The sequence below is a fragment of the Schistocerca cancellata genome, chromosome 11 (assembly GCF_023864275.1).
Source record: "Schistocerca cancellata isolate TAMUIC-IGC-003103 chromosome 11, iqSchCanc2.1, whole genome shotgun sequence".
NCBI classification, from domain to species: Eukaryota; Metazoa; Arthropoda; class Insecta; order Orthoptera; family Acrididae; genus Schistocerca; species Schistocerca cancellata.
The window spans coordinates 140,333,925-140,351,305 of NC_064636.1; the positions used below are offsets into that span (position 1 = coordinate 140,333,925).

Sequence of the window (17,381 nt, forward strand, 5' to 3'; positions counted from 1 at the left end):
AAAACTGAAATGGAATAAATTATATGATTTCTGTTTGAAGCACAAAGAGGTCACAAATGGTAAAACTTACCTCAAACAAATGGCTAGTCTGTGCCTTGTATCAATTGGCTTTCTTCAGTTCGTTGAGCACTTCTAGGTGCTACCTTTTTATCAGGCGATGCATTTCCTCGAAACATCCTCGCGACGTACGAAAATATTTGAAGAACCTATCTTCGTCAGACTCTAGATTAACACACAGATGATGCTATTCTCCTAAGCTTTCTCTCTCGCTATGAATGTCGTGCACTCAACATCTCGTCTTCTTGGTGCCATTTCGTATCGCTAGTGCGAGCTACTCATTTCCTCGCACAGAGATAACGTGTCCCGCGTGAAGATACCAAACCGTCTTAACGCCAAGACAATCGCGCTACGCATGCAAGCTTAATAATGGGGTTCGGCCCCTTCCACCCTGTAACAGCTGACCAACGTCCCTGGCCGCTGACGGATTCTGTGTGGCCAGGCCTTAAGCAGCAATTTTTTTTTTTTTGTACGTATGAAACAATGGAAGTTTAAACATAAAATGTGTATGTTATTCTTCACCTCTTATGCTATTTTCTGCATTTTAGATCTGACGATGGTTGGTCAATGTTCTGAAACTATTAGTGAATGAAGGAGTTTTAACGACCTTGAACTACGGTTCTTAAAGACACATTTTAACATATCACCCTGCCTTCCGATTTGACAATGTCGAATAACAACGACAAAAACGTAAGTTGTGCTCAAGGACGTATTTTGCACAGTGTTTGCACCTGTGACAACTCCAATTAGGTCTTAATTTCATTCGGCAACCTAAAATCTAAGTTCTGCAACGCCTTTTTGAACATGTAATTGTTTACTTTCATTTTCGTACCTGATTTATTACTGACCATTAATAGCAGCAGTTTGTCACAATAAACCAAACGTGTTTCTTCTAAGATAGATTTGCCTCGATGAGGCAGAAATTCACGCTTAACTTTTCAGCAGTCGAAAAATTATGAGCGTTACGAGATTACGAGTCACATTACATACAAGTTGGATAGAATGCAAATGAAAAAGAAATGGAGGACAACGAAGAAACAATTCACACAGGTAACACTCCAAATACGCTACAAGCTCTGGTAGAGCGCATCCCGAAGAAGCATCCCGGAGTCTGTGAAAAGTGAGTTTGTCAACTTGGTCCACGAACCTCAGCGAGTAACTACAGCTGCGAGAGGAATGTGTGTGTGAACCATTCAAAAAAATTTCACTCTCGAAATTGTTAGGAAAACTGCGGTCCTACAACAGAAGAATCTGAATGAGGAAATGAATCTCCCGTTACCGATTCTGAAATAGACGCTTTGTTCTGAATTTTAATTAAAATGAGAGCTTACCTGGATATTTGCCACAGTCTTCGAAGAAGTGAACGGTATATTCGCAAGGTGGGCGTCACAATACAATTGACGGGATGTTGTGTCTTGCCATTTAACGCTTTCCCCAAAGGCAAACCTGGCGCACACGTTAGCACGTTCGGTAGTGCAGCTGAGTGATACACAACAGAAACGAAGGGAGAGCGGGCGCGCCTGCGGACGCCGTGCTGAGAGAGAGTTTGGAGGCACCGGTGGAGCCGGCAAGGAAAGGAATACAGGCTGCGACACCACAACCCACCGTCTCTGTCACACGACTACAGGCTTCTCTCAGCTGGGACTTCCTAATGCAACACGAAACGCACACCGAAAGAGCTTAGACGGCAGCAGGCAAAGAGGTGTATTCCTCCAGGTTTGCATTCGCAGATTTACCGACCAGTAAGCCTCCAGTAAGAGTTATACTTGAATCACAAAGGAGAAAGTGAAGAAAAATTTGCTGCCAGGAATGACAACTTGACGCACGGAAGAAGGAAACCCGGTAAAACCTTAGGGAGGAGTGGGTGCTGCAGACCAAACGCCAGGGACGGGAGGCGTGTGTTCTGCAGTCTGCTTGCCGTGGCTGCGCTCAGCTCTTAACACAACGCCCAGCGTGGGTGTGCCTCGGCGCAACGAACGGCAGAGAACTGCAGACGCGCGAATCAGGATTCTAGCTTTCGAAGAACGATTCGAGGACTTGAAAGGACTGCATTTGCCGAACATTTACGCTGTAAGAGGCACACCTGCAAAGAAGCTAGAGGTTATTCAAGTTACTCCTGTTCCAAACGAAGAACCAGCTAGGAGAAAGCCAGATGCCACACATGCTTCAAGAACGCAGTTAAGCAGAGAGCCAGGGATAAAGACCACAGAAAGCGACTTAACGTGTGGAAGCTACGGTTACCATCTGTGCAAGAGAAATTCTGAGTAAGTGCTCCTGTGTGCAAGGGAAAAGTGTCATCTGAAAACGACAGTATTCTCTACGATTGAAGACAGTTTCTCGACAGTTATAAATATACCGTAACCTACATTTGTGCTATGTTTTCATTACTGTTTGTGAAACTTTTCGTCGCTGGCAAAAATGTATTACTCAGTTATTAAATCGAAGGGTAAATAGAGAATTTGGACGCCAGTTTCTTCAAATTGAGTTTACGTTTCTTTCATTGTCCACGTTTCAACGACTGTTTGTTATGCTTCAGAAGAGAGAAATAGTGTATTAAGCTGCGCACTTCCGGACGCCCTGTATGTTCTCGTATTCGGAAGGACGACGGTTCAAACCCGCGCACGGCCATCCTGATTGAGGTTTTCCGCCATTCCCCTAAATCGCTTCAGGCAAATGTCGGGACGGTTCCTTTGAAAGGGCGCGGCCGACTTCGTTCCCCTTCCTCCGCAAATCAGATGGGAGCGATGACCTCGTCTGGTCCCTCCCGCAAACCAACCAGCCAACCTGTATCTTGCAAACATTACAGTTTCAAACTGATCTCAGGCTGGAAACCATCATCTGAAATAGATACGCATTAAAAGATTTTAAAACCTATTGTAGCAGGTTAATAATTTCACGTCTTACAAAAATCTGTGTCCACGACAGAGGTACGTTCCTTGCTGCTGCGTGCGCTCACACACACACACACACACACACACACACACACACACACACACACACACAACCTGCTCTGCTGTGGAGAGGGCACTTGCCGCTGCCCATGGAGGTAAAAATAAGAGGAAAAATGCCGGCTTGCATCGTTCTGATTGTAGTCTAAAGTCTAAACAAATCACATTTCATTCGTAAGTGGACTTATTTAAGTGCTATTTTCTTATATATACCTGAAATTCTGATGAACTGTAAAGTTTTACAGTATGGTTTTATTTCCGTGATTTGACTTTAGACTTCCTGTCAATCCAACGCGAACAGCTCTGGAAGTGAGCGATGCACTTGGTCTTCAGTGTTTGCTTACTCCCAAGTAACTGGAAAGTGCTGGCAGGAAATATCCTGAAAATGGACACCAATGTTTTAAATGGGATAGTTTAATACTAAAGTAATGTAACTACAAGTAGTTAATTGAATCTTCAGTGAAATGTGTGGAACACCTGTTACAGTGGTTGAATTATAAGTATTTAAAGGGTTGGATATTTGTTACAGCAAAGTTCCCTATCTAAGTCCAGGCTACTTAGGTCATTACATTAAGCACTGTGCTGTCGTGTTACCCTGTAAATTGCTGTTATTCGCCACACGGAATGTCAGTTGGTACGTACAATTTAAGAACAAAGCAGACGTGTAAATTACAATGGGCCTGACAATCTTTAATTCCGTTCACTGCCTTCGCAATTTAACGAATCTTTCACTCTGTTGACACGACAGCTGGCTTGTTTCAATCATCCTTGCATACATCTATGGCACACCAAAGGAAATAAGCTAAGTTTCTTGCAAACTTGAACATTTAAAATTTGCATTTGACTTGAAAATGCAACGAATACAAATCGGTATCTCTAAACTATCAATCATTGCTTTCGGAGTTCTCGTTTTATCAATTATCGACACAAACACAATGAAAGTGAATAGAAATGGATTACAAAAGCACGCTTTTCAGAGCACATACTTGTCTTCTCGGTTATTCGAAGTGTATAAACAAAAAGGAATTACAGTACTGCGGCCAGAAGCGTAATATTTTCGTGTCGTATTACTGTATCGAATACGCATTTAAGACCAAAAAACGTTTGAGGTTGCGTATCTTATGCTGTGTCGTTCACTAAAACAGTGTAACATTTACTGTACAAAATAAATATCGCGTGTACAAGACAGAAATGACGAACAAGAAGCAATTGTGAACGTCTGCTAACGTTTTGTGGGATCCAAGATGGCGGCAGCCCCGCCCACTGACTTCGAACAACTTACAGCGTCAGTCTGCAGCGCCGTCCGTCTCCACTCATTCCGCCCCCATGATCCAGCCACTGTTCCAGAACCGGACGCGGCTCTGACGTCACGTGACCCCCCCCCTCCTGCCAGCACTTTCAATCCCCCCCCCCCCCCCCTCGCCCGGGCAAGAAAGCTTACCGCAATTCTCGACAGCCGCCTTGCACTTCGAGGGGAAGGATGTAATATTTACCTCTCCCTTTTCTTCCATATAAAAATTTCTGTGTAACATCACACACGAAGACGGAATAGGGCTGCCGTGTTCGATAATATCTTCGTGTTAGAAGGTATCGTTAAAGGATTTGGATTTCCTTCCACAAGTACTTTTAACTCGAATTAAAACCTTGCAAACAACTATGCAGCTGAGTACTGTAACGGATCCCTATGTAGCGGTGGCTCGGAGCGCCTGCTGCCCGCTGCTGACAGCGCTCTGAATTCTGGGTCGGTTCCCTCGTGGCGCGGCCAGCGCTGCGGGTTTCCAGCCGTGCCGAGGGGGTCGAAACAGCTGCTCTGTGGCGGCTTTACGACAGGTCTCGTTCCTCAATGGCACGAACCTGTAATCGTCTCTGCCAAGTGGCAGTCAGCTCGGCTGGCTTAACAGAGAGGAAACACAGGAGTGGACGGCGTTTACTCTCACCTTCCCGAACAAGCTGTGTCGGATGTGGCGGGTTTGCGTTTGAAATTACGTGCGAACAAAAAATATTCGTGAAAAGTCGCACTTGTCTGTTCGATGTGCCGTAATGTAATGGCGCAAAATGTCATGGCGGCATACGAGAGCGTTACCTCTGCAAGTATCAGTTAGCGCTGGCAAACTTCCGAGCTTAGCTTTTGCAGCTGCCGCTAACCACACGGTGTTCGAGACTGCGGATTGCCGCACAAAACGATCAACTGGGAGGACATGACGCGAGGTTCTTTTACGCCTGGACCAGAGATTTCGCCAGAGAAAAGCTGTACTTGGCACTGTAATGAAGTGTTTCAGCAAGTTATAAAAACTGCGCGATTTCATCACGTAGAGGCTGTGTATTACATGTTCTCCTGTGAAAGTATACTGATGTACACGTGTCGAGGTGTTACCGGACAGAAACGCCAGTTACCAAATCGCCATTCCAGACCGCTGACCGGACACGTCGTCCGTTCCTGGCAGCGGCTACGTCAGGGAAGTTTCCCAGGAGTCCGCCGCACGCCACGCAGTGTAACGCTGAGCTGGCGACGGGCGGCGAGACGTGACTGCGGCGTGTGCAGGGCGCACAGCCGCGGGGTCCCAACTGCTGCCCGACAGCGGCGCATTCGTTCCACATCCTTCTCAAGTTCTTGGCCCAAAATTGCGTTGAGGAGACAGATAGGCAGCTGAACTGCGGGAAGTTTGTTATAGCTCTAGTTACTACGTGTGTAGTAGTATTTCCGTAGAAATATTGGAACACGTGAGGCAATACTGACCTTACATTACGTCGTTCCTTTCTTGTTGCTCCCATGGCGACGCACTGTTTCTATCGCAATCGGTAAGCGCGAAAGGAAGCTACCGTACAGACGGAGGAATCTGTATTTATACTTGGCAGAACGAATTACATACTACATAAGCGTCGGAATTGCCTTCGTTTCCCAAAAGTTATAAACATTTCGATTTCGGAAAAGAAGCTCTGTATTCGGCCAAGATGTCGAAGAAGAAGGTCCCTTACGTACTGGTTGAATCGAGTAAGATGTGGAGACGGCGGTTTGAAAGCGAACAGAAGAAGTACGAGGAAGGGCGACCCTTAACCTGAGGGGTCGCTACCTGGCGAAGGGGCAGGAGTGGCAAATGTCCGGCGTTCGTCCAGACATCGCTACACGAGTAACGAACTAGAATCCCGGGAGGGTGAGTACGTGCAGCACGGGGGGGGGGGGGGGGGGGCGCAGCGCAGGGCCAGCAGCGAGCAGCGCGCACCAGCCCGTGCTCTCGCGGTCGGCGTAGCCGGGTTCGATTCCCGGCCGAGTCTGCTACTTGCTTCTCTTGGTCACCTCAGCTCATCTCCACCGGGGGGGGGGGGGGGGGGGACTTTACTGGGAGCGTCGTGAACTCAGTGGCGAGGGAGCAGTGCAGGACAGGGAAGGAGAGGAGAGGCTGACTCGCAATCGACGAACCACTTTTATAACCGGAACGAAAAACGATACAATTTGTGTTGTCAAACTATGCCAACATACGAACAATCACATCTTTCATATGAGCTGAAGGAAACATTCTTCCACCTGAAAACTTCATGTGGCTTACACATTTTTTTATGGCCCGGTGTTTTCCGCACCAGTGTGAAACATCGCTCTCGAAGATATGAAGCGTACGGAATCTACCATTGTGAATCCAATAGTATACTCTCATCCGCGCAACCGTAATTCGTTAATTGCTCTATTGCAACACATGTCTCGTGCAACAACCAAATCTAAACGGGAAGTGGTACCGAATTAATACTGTGATGGGGAGTGCAGTAAAACTGAGTAACCGCCTGCATCACGTTGCGGTGTGTGGAGGAGGGTACTTGGCGCACTCTCGGCCTCGCCGCTGCGCACTTCTCTGCCGGCGCGGCCGCTGACGTCACCGGCTGACCCTGAGCTGCCGACACGCAGTTACCTGACCCGCGGTGCGCGGACACGGACGCCCGCTTCCTGCGGCCAGACTGCTGCTTCGCAGCGCCAGCGCGCCTCCTCCAGACTTGCGGGCTTGCAGCGAAATGAGCGCGAGCACGAAATCCGGAAACTGCAGCCAATACAGACGCTTACAGACCACCACCTTACCCATTCGCCATTCGCGAGCGGAACAGGCATAAACGGGTAGTATTATGAAGAAAAATAGGCACTTCTGCAGTTTAGGGGGTACATGCGCTGATCACGAGCAAAGTACCTATTTTTCGAGGAAACGCGTATCTGCACATATATGCACGGAATACCAAAACATTTTTTTATTTCAAAAATTGTGTGTTACAATCATATCTGATGCGTTTATATAGATCAATTAACTGTCTCAAAAACTTTTTTTTTATCAGAAATGATGTATTGTTTTTTTGCAAAAAAGATGGAATTAATAACAAAATTCTCAAAAAATCGTATTTGTTTATTTTGCACAGGTATACATTAAAGCTCGAATCACAGATTAGATAAAAACAGCTACCTCAAGTTAATTTGCGACATTGCGACAGATTTTTCGAACACGCTCAATGAGACTGTGGAATGGATTTTCCCCAAAACGTTGACGCCAGAGAAATTCCGCCGGGTACTTACTCAGCAGAGCACGGTCAGTTCCGAAACTGACTTTTATTTTTTTCTTCAGCTTTTTGCCAGACTGACTCCACGTGATTTGTGGTATCGTTTGTAAAGGGATCGACAAAATAAAGCGAAAGATTGACAGATGATTCTAAGCCCATGTTCCCTGCGGTGGTGTGAGCTTGCCACAAATCGGAAACTACTGTGGTTCCGGGCAAAACATACTGTTGCAGCAAATGGGTAGCATCACGACGTGGCACAGCAACCATAAAGCTTTGCTTTCCCTCAACGTCGACCCATTGCTCCCGCACACTATGACCTTTACTTTCTCCTGAAGAAGCAGCTCTCGTCTATTTCAACAGTACGGCCAGGGCCGCCCAAAACTATTGGCTCAATTACGAAATATTCATGGCAGATATCCCTACAAAATTGGCACCAATCGACCACAGTCTGCTCACTGCCAATTTTGAGCTCCCTCATTAAAAATTTTTGCTTATTGAGTTCGAAAGCCCACATGTAAGACAGTCGCAAAACTTTAGAAATGTCTAAATGACTGCCAGCAAAAAATGACATTTTTCTGACAGAACATTTCATTCTGCAGGCCCTGCCAACGGAGCAGCGCCAAATTTCGCCATCTTTCCCTATAGTTTTCTCCTGTGTATCCAACACAATTCCCATTTTCACACACCATATCGTTCTTCGAAAGACCTTGTTGCCTAGCCCATTGTATAGAGCTTTAGGTGTTCTCCGTAACATGGTATAAATCTTCCATTACAAAGTCACATCTCGAAAATTTCTCGCCATTTTGGCACACACAGTGATATATGATACTTCAAAACAGACAGCCTCAACAGAAAAATATAGGTTGTTGGGCGCGCTGATCAAGATATATAACTGTGAGCAACAGGGACATATACCATATGCAACAATATGCAAAGCCAACTACAGCTATCATGGTTAGGATGTATGAAACTATAAGCTTTACCTATGGGTAAAGTCTGTGAAGAAATATATTGAAGAGTCTGCAGCATATTGGTAAGTTGGTCAAATCAGACAGTTAATTGATCTTTTTTTTGCATTCATATGAAAATAAGTACTTTTTTGGTATTCCGTGCATATTTATGCTTATATCTTGAGAAATACGCGTTCCCTTCAAAAATAGGCACTTTTCTGGTGATCAGCGCATGGACACTATAAACTGCATAAGAGCCGAAACATCGTGTTGAGCATGGTATTTTAGTTGATACTAATGTCCTCCGCGGTACCATCCGTCGGTAATTAGGACAGTATCACATCGGTTGCATTCCAGGGCTCCGTACATTAAACACGAGGCAATTTTATTGAGAAGAAGACCAAGTCCGAAGTATGCTACCTATTTCTTCGGCTGTACTTTCTTTCACGGTTTCACTTCTAAACAGGAGTAACATTTGTTTCGTAACTGAGCACTTCTGAGCGAACTCTTAATTTTCTTTCATTTCTATTCGGCCATTTAGTAGCAAGCTGGATCTATTCTGCCTGCATAGCCCGAGTAACAGTGTGAGATACACGTTGCCGCCTTTTCGGGTCACTAGAGCAACTTTTTTTTTCAGAGTAAACTGAGCACATATTGGTAATTAGAATAGTATGCACTTCACCGCTCTTTACACTGAATGTGACGTATTGCTACCGGGAAAAGTTGCAACATCTTTTTGTAAACAAAGGTACCACAGTTCGGAGAACAGGGCGTCGTTCGTGGAACGTGTTGTGACCACAAGTACAGTCACTCCACAAACTATTCGACCGACCGTGGCGCATAGACTGTAACACAGCCATACAAATATTGCTGCGAAACGAATAGTAACTATTTCCTTACGTCGGCTGATTTCTACACTTGGCAATAAACCGGTCTTCACCTCTATTTGCGACCACATACACGCTACGTAAGACCGCCAGACGAGTCCCCCCCCCCCCCCCCCCCCCCTGGGCCGACACACGGCCTCCCGCGCTCGTCCGTGTTCCCTGCAGCCCAGCGAACAGCCGCCCCTCCGGTCTGGGAGCCGTTCAGTCATACTCACACCATGTAGGTCGAGAGCGTTGCTACACTATAAACGAAGAGAGACGTGCCTCAGGTTGTTTCGACGGGGAAAATGTTTTGGAGAAACCGCCGGTACACACAGCAGTACAGTTACGAGTATTATACACAGGTTCAATCGGAGCAGAAAGTACGAAAACAAATCGCGAAGCGGTCGTGCTGCAGTTCTGTCCGAGATGGAGAAACGACAGCTACTTCGAGAGAAGTCATCAAAAATTCGAAACTGTGCGCCCCACACCTCGCTACTGGTTTTCGTGTGCGTACAGGAAGGCCTGTTTCTGCACGAACAGCCCGCAGAAAACCGTACGTCAGTAAAGTGAATAGAAGAAAGCGAGTTGCATTTCAAAGGGAACGTAAATCAGGTGCGTTTGATTTCTGCAGGAAGGTTGTATTTACTGGCGAGAATGGATGTGAGCTGTTTACGTGTAAAGGGCGCGTAACAGCGTGGAGAAAAAAGAATTCTGAATTTGAACAGAGAAATGTAACGGCCCCAGTTACACATGGTTTCAGTACATGTGTGAGGGTGCTCATTGATGGCATTATGGACCACAAGATGTACCATAAATACCCTAAAAACAGTACTGTGAATCATATGGGTATTATATTTTCACACAAGACATTCATTCAAAACGTACAGCTCCAACTGTGGCTGTTGTATGACAGGCCCCACTGCATGGAGACAGCCCAGACACTAATCCTATCGACAATTTGTGGCGTTTGCTCGACGAAATCATCACGTCAGATATCCAATAGAATTGATCGACAGACCGCTCTCCAAGAGGAATGCCGTAAAATTACAGTGCAAGCAACAGAATCTCTGGTGAAATCCACTCCAAGCAAGAATGCCAGCGATTATAGGAGGAAAGGAGGCCCTACTAACAACATTCTATGTTCAAAGTGTGATCTACAGTACTGCAGACGAATACTGATTTTGCGTCTTACATTGCCTATCTGTATTTCTGAATGCTTAACCGTGTTTATTCACATAGCGACCTGTGTTTCTTTATAGCATACTCATTTTCACTGATCAATAAGGACGTGCTTGTACCTGCTTCGTTTCAATCCGCCAGTTTTCGGCCCTTTATACACCCTTAAACATACGATCACGTATTAGACGAACACTTTGCGGAGTCACTGTGTCACCGGATAGCCGATATTCCGTGTCTGCAGCTCCGAGCACGTTTAGACTAGACTGTAAATACAACACGACGGTATCTTCAGCGTTAAGAAAGATTTCGACACCTCAGCGGCACATTACGCAGCATTTTACGGCCTAAGGTGTGCATGACGTACGTCAGACGGCGCCTACATTCTTAGACCCAAATTCCACGAATTACGTTGCATGTATTACGAAAATGCGAAGCATAACTAAGGAAAATAATTAAAAGGTAACTGTGATTGCGACACACACACACACACACACACACACACACACACAGACAGACAGACAGACAGAGAGAGTGGTCCATTGATCGAGACCGGGCCAAATATCTCACGAAATAAGTGACAAAGGAAAAAAACCACAAAAAAAAAACGAAACTCGTCTAGCCTGAAGGAGGAAAACAGATGGCGCTGCCATAGGTCAAACTGATATCTACTGCTTTTTCTAAAAAGGAACCCCCATTCTTATTACATATTCGTGTAGTACGTAAAGAGATATGAATGTTTCAGTTGTACCACTTTTCTCGCTCTGTGATAGATGGCGCTGTAATAGCCACAAACATATGGCTCACAATTTGAGGCGAAAAGTTCGTAACAGGTAGGATTTTTAAATTAAAATACAGAACGTATGTACGTTTGAACATTTTATTTCGGTTGTTCTAATGTGATACATCTACCTTTGTGAACTTATTTCTGAGAATGCATGCTGGTACAGTGTGATTACCTGTAAATACTACATGAATGCAATTAATGCTCAAAATCATGTCCGTCAACCAGAATGCATTTGGCAATACGTGTAAGGACATTCCTCTCAACAGCGAGTAGTTCGCCTTCCGTAATGTTCGCACATGCATCGACAATCCGCTGACGCATGTTGTCAGGCGTTATCAGTGGATCACGATAGGAAATATCCTTCAACTTTGCCCACAGAAAGAAATCCGGGGACGTCAGATCCGGTGAACGTGCGGGCCACGGTATGGTGCTTCGACGACCAATCCACCTGTCATGAAATATCCTATTAAATACCGCTTCAACCGCACGCCGAGCTATGTGCCGGGCATCCATCGTGTTGGAAGTGCATCGCCATTCTGTCATGCAGTGAAATATCTTGTAGTAACATCGGTAGAATATCACGTAGGAAATCAGCATACATTGCACAATTTAGATTGCCATCCATTAAATGGGGGCCAATTATCCTTCCTCCCATAATGCCGCACCGTACATTAACCCGCCAAGGTCGCTCACGTTCCACTTGTAGCAGCGATCGTGGATTTTCCGTTGCCCAGTAGTGCATACTATGCCGGTTTACGTTACCGCTGTCGGTGAATGACGCTAAGTAGAACGCGTGCAAAAAATCTGTCATCGTCCCGTAATTTCTCTTGTACCCAGTGGCAGAACTGTACATGACGTTCAAAGTCATGGCCATGCAATTCCCGGTGCGCAGAAATATGGTACGGGTGCAATTGATGTTGCCGGCCGGAGTGGCCGTGCGGTTCTGGGCGCTACACTCTGGACCCGCGTGACCGCTACGGTCGCAGGTTCGAATCCTGCTTCGGGCATGTATGTGTGTGATGTCCTTAGGTTAGTTAGGTTTAAGTAGTTCTAAGTTCTAGGGGACTTATGACCTCAGCAGTTGAGTCCCATAGTGCTCAGAGCCATTTTTTTGCAATCGATGTTGATGTAACATTCTCAACACCGACGTTTTTGAGATTCCCGATTCCCGCGCAATTTGCTACTGACGTGCGGATTTGCCGCGACAGCAGCTAAAACACCTACTTGGGCATCATCATTTGTTGCTGGTTGTGGTTGACGTTTCACATGTGGCTCAAAACTTCCTGTTTCCTTAAATAACGTAATTATCCGGCGAACGGTCCGGACACTTGGATGATGTCGTCCAGGATACCGTGCAGCATATTAAGCCACGCCCGTTGGCCATTTTGATCACAATAGCCATACATCAACACGATATCGACCTTTTCGGCAATTGGTAAACGGTCCATTTTAACACGGGTAATGTATCACGAAGCGATGTTCCGGCAACACTTGTACGCCGTCTTCTGGCGACGTGACACACATTACTCGGCAGACTTTCTCGGAAGAATTCGTCAGAGCAATTCGCCGAGAAGTGTACTTCCGCACTGCTAAACTGGCAGGTCTCCAGTAGCGGAAAAGTTGTCCTCGCCTCTGTGGCGGCACGGAATGGCCATCTCACGTCAGTCGCGAGCGGGTGACGTAATTCACGCACGCGGTCACGTCTGCAGTGGTTCACACTAGGGCAGAAGGCCAGCGTGGGAGGCGCGCCGCCATGCAGCTGTGTGGGCGGCGGGGGCGGAAGTGGGGGAGGCGGGGCGGCCAAAGCCGCACCCTCCGGCAGCGGCTGCCCCCGCGTGCCGCCCCACGGCCTCACGCCCCCGCAACAGAGGAAGGCCACTACTTAGTGTTACTGAAGCATCGATAGCCGACACACTATTGATGGTGTTCTTCAAAACTATTGATACGCGCCATAGAAACTGGTATAGGTATACGTATTCAGACACAGATATAAACATGCAGAATATGGCGCTGCGGTAGGCAACGCCTATATAACACAAGTGTGGCGCAGTTCTTAGGCTAGACGCAAATTAAGACGCGTATAGCGCGACCCAGTGCAGCGCGCGTTTTCGTAACTCCACAGGTTCAAATGGGACCGCTCAAACTGCGACGCGACGCGACTGGGACGCGACGCGCGTCTGCGCCAGGTCGCGCGGCGCTCTGGTTGCGGCACAGTTTCTCGCGCCGCGCGAGCACTGAGGCAGGGATGGGGCGGGGAGGCAGTCCTGCCGTATGTTCACTTGGCATGGCGCATATGGCCAGTGAAAGTACTGCCCATCCGAAAAATACGGCCCTGCTGTATACTGTATTTTACTGTCACTGAGTAATGTTTCGTTTTTCGCCGTTTAAGAGCTCCATCTATTTTCGTTAGTACATAATAGTTTTCAGTTACATATATCTGTACAGTTCTTTCGTTTTGTTTATTCTTTTGTCAAGAACAATGCACAGTTCAATAACTGGTGAGGCATTAGCAATTCTGATTAATTTTCCGCCTCCACAATGTTTTCAGATCGTAAGAACGGACAGACGTGAAGGAAGTCATTAAGGAAGTAAGGAATATTATAAAATCACGTGATTTAGAGGCAAGGCAGGAAAGTAAAACACGGTTATCTACTTGTTGCCTGTTACGCTGACGTATCTCTACGATCTGTTGCAAAAAGCCGAAAACGTGGAATTTCCACACATATGACCCCTTCGTGCATCTGGAAAAAATCGTCCAAAGGAATGTAGTACACAAGTTCCACTATAGTTATTTGGATATTGATGCAATAAGAGCCATTACACTATGTACAGGTGGACATCACATTTCCACTGTAAGCTAGAAACAGTCGAAAAACTGTCACAAATAATCATGTTTTAATTGGCTCGCCATGTTGAGAGAAACGATTTGATTTGTTAAACGATTTCAATTGTTGCATACATAGTATCAGCATTAATAAACTAATTATGAAACAGGCTACACAAATAAAAAAAATGTCGGTATTGTTACGAAAGTAGGAGTTTCCTGAAAGAGTGTGGTAATTAAATATATTTAATTTGTTGAAATGTATTGCTGACAAAGGCAGCTCTACTTTCATGACAATGTTTTTCGAACTATCGCTCACAAGGCACAAATGGCTACCTTCCGCATTACTTTCGTGCGCATTATGCTCAACTGCTGCCAATACACTGACCATAGTGTTGTGCGGCAGATCATTTTTTTATTTTTCTCAGTAAGAACTATTTTATTCGCGAACTGCACATTGTGAGTTTTGCAAGGCGTATGTGAGTAAACGCTCGTCATTAATTTAAATCATGCTCAGATCAAGAGAAGGAATAAAATCCTTTGGCAAGTTTCCATTCCAGTCGCTCAGTGTCAGAAATACCGATGCGTTATGGGGATTCAACCAAAATTCCAACAGAATTGGCAGTCTTTGTGTGCGTTGATCAAGCTTTCTGACGCGCACTATGGCTGTCGATAACTCTTACAAAATTAGTGACTGGAGTGAAAAAAAAGGAAGTCAATTTGCGCTTAGCCTCACATCGGTCACTGCTGCTACAAAGGCAGGCTAACAACAGTCAAGTAAGTTGGAACGTGGTGTGACAGTCGGCGGACTAGCCACGGGACAAAGCATCTCCGAGGTAGCGATCAAGTGGGGTTTTTCCCGAACAAGGATTTCACTATTGTACCGTGAATATTAGGAATCCAGTAAAAGAACATCCGAAAACATTCGCGCGTCTATAGAAGAAGATTTCATTATAAACGACCCGATAATGACGATAGTGCACAGGCTAATAATTGATCGTTAGTTTATCGATGTTTACGTAACTAGTCCTACCTGTTGCGTCCACGGACACGCCTGCCCTGCTGTAGGAAAGCGACTGAGCGCCGCCTCGCAGGAGACTGTTCTAGAAGAGGAGGGGCGGCGGTTGTGACGTCACGTGACCCCCCCCCCCCCCGCCATAACACCAGCAGCTGACGCAGAGAGCAGTCACGTCCGCGCCTCGTGCACTATTCTCTCTCTCTCTCTCTCTCTCTCTCCCTCTCTCTCTCTCTCTCTCCAAGAACGGAGCAGCCTCCACGCTTCCCGCGGCAGAACACTGCATTCCGAATAAACCAACTCCCTGTACGTCCGCTCAGCCCCTCTCAGCTACGCCGTAACGTCCCAGCGTTTGCTGCCACTCTGCTGCTGATGCGTACGGGCGGGGCTGTTCTCTGCAGTCTGACCTGAAGCTACACCACCGCTGCTGCTTTCGTGCCAGCGCTCTCCGAGGCCACCCCTGTGGACTCAGCGCTACGGATTCAGTGGCCGAGTCTCCCTCTGCTGTCCGTGTTACGCTCCTTCACTTTGAGAATACTGTTTTATCGTGTTTGATTAGATAGTCACAACGAAATTGAAAGGGAAGATATATTTCGCTAGAGGAACAGCGCAGACGAATTTGTTTCGCCACCTGGGACATCCTTAAATGATGACAGTTATCGAAGTGGTAGAGCCCCATCTTTAGCTAAAGGTCCTGCATTGAAACAAATGTCGGAGGTGACCGAAGCATCTTCCAGCGATGGCAGACGATAATACTTTTCCGCGTGTTGGGCGTAAGTGGTGTGAACGCGTTTGTCCTTCACAATTCCTACAGAAACTATACTCAGATGAGCCGCTTTGATTTTTTGATGAATCCTGCAAACTCGTTGCTCACGGCACAATAAAGAGCGAGTCAACCATTACCGCATAGCCCGCGAACTTTGTGGGTCGATTCATCTTGTTTTGCGCCTACCAGAACCGGAGGTAGCAGTAGTGGTACAACGGTTGGAGAAACGCAAAACACGCTCCATCTGCCACCCAAAAAAGAAGAGAAAGACTTCTTATGTTTGCCATTGCTGCAAGAAGCCACTCTAGCTAGATTTCTCCGAAAAAATTCCAGCTAGTCCACAGGAAACCTCTGAGAAGAAAATTAAAACCTGTTAATTAGTAGTGTAGTTTTTTAATGTTAATAAGGTTTTTAATGTCTTGTTACATGATGATAAAAAACGGTACTGGCCATTAAAATTGCTACACCAAGAAGAAATGCAGATGATAAACGGGTACTCATTGGACAAATATATTATACTAGAACTCACATGTGATTACGCTCTCACGCAATTTGGGTGCATAGATCCTGAGAAGTCAGTACCCACAACAACCACCTATGGCCGTAATAACGGCCTTGATACGCCTAGGCATTGACTCAAACAGAGCTTGGATGGCGTGTACAGGTACAGCTGCCCATGCAGCTTCAACACGATACCACAGTTCATCAAGAATAGTGAGTCACGTATTGTGACGAGCCAGTTGCTCGGCCACCAGACGTTTTCAATTGGTGAGAGATCTGAAGAATGAGCTGGCCAGGACTTTCCTTATCCAGAAAGGCCCGTACAGGACCTGCAACATGCGGTCGTGCATTATCCTGCTGAAATGTAGGGTTTCGCGGGAATCGAATGAAGGGTAGAGCCACGGGTCGTAACACATCTGAAATGTAACGTCCACTGTTCAAAGTGCCGTCAATGCGAACAAGAGGTGACCGAGACGTGTAACCAATGGCACCCCTTACCATCACGCCGGGTGATACGCCAGTATGGCGATGACGAATGCACGCTTCCAATGTCCGTTCACCGCGATGTCGCCAAACACGGATGCGACCATCACGATGCTGTAAACAGAACCTGGATTCATCCGAAAAAAAAAAAAGACGTTTTGCTATTCGTGCACCCAGGTTCGTCGTTGAGTACACCACCGCAGGCGCTCCTGTATTTGATGCAGCGACAAGGGTTACCGCAGCCATGGTCTCTGAGATGATAGTCTGTGCTGCTGCAAACGTCGTCGAACTGTTCTTGCAGACGGTTGTCTTGCAAACGTCCCCATCTGTTGACTCAGGGATCGAGACGTGGCTGCACGATCCGTTACAGCGACGCGGATAAGATGCCTGTCATCTCGACTGCTAGTGATACGAGGCCGTTGGGATCCAGCACGGCGTTTCGTATTACCCTCCTGAACCCACCGATTTAATATTC

General features: G+C 46.4%; 1 protein-coding gene across 1 annotated transcript in view; it reads right to left on the reverse strand.

Moving 5' to 3' along the window:
* The window catches only part of LOC126108771 (poly [ADP-ribose] polymerase tankyrase-1-like), a 42,555-nt gene extending 27,352 nt beyond the window's left edge, over positions 1–15,203 (reverse strand). Inside the window, exon 1 of the mRNA XM_049914121.1 lies at positions 15,175–15,203. The gene's annotated coding sequence lies outside the window, so the exon portion shown is untranslated. The remainder of the gene's footprint in view (positions 1–15,174) is intronic.
* Positions 15,204–17,381: the final 2,178 nt, after the last annotated feature.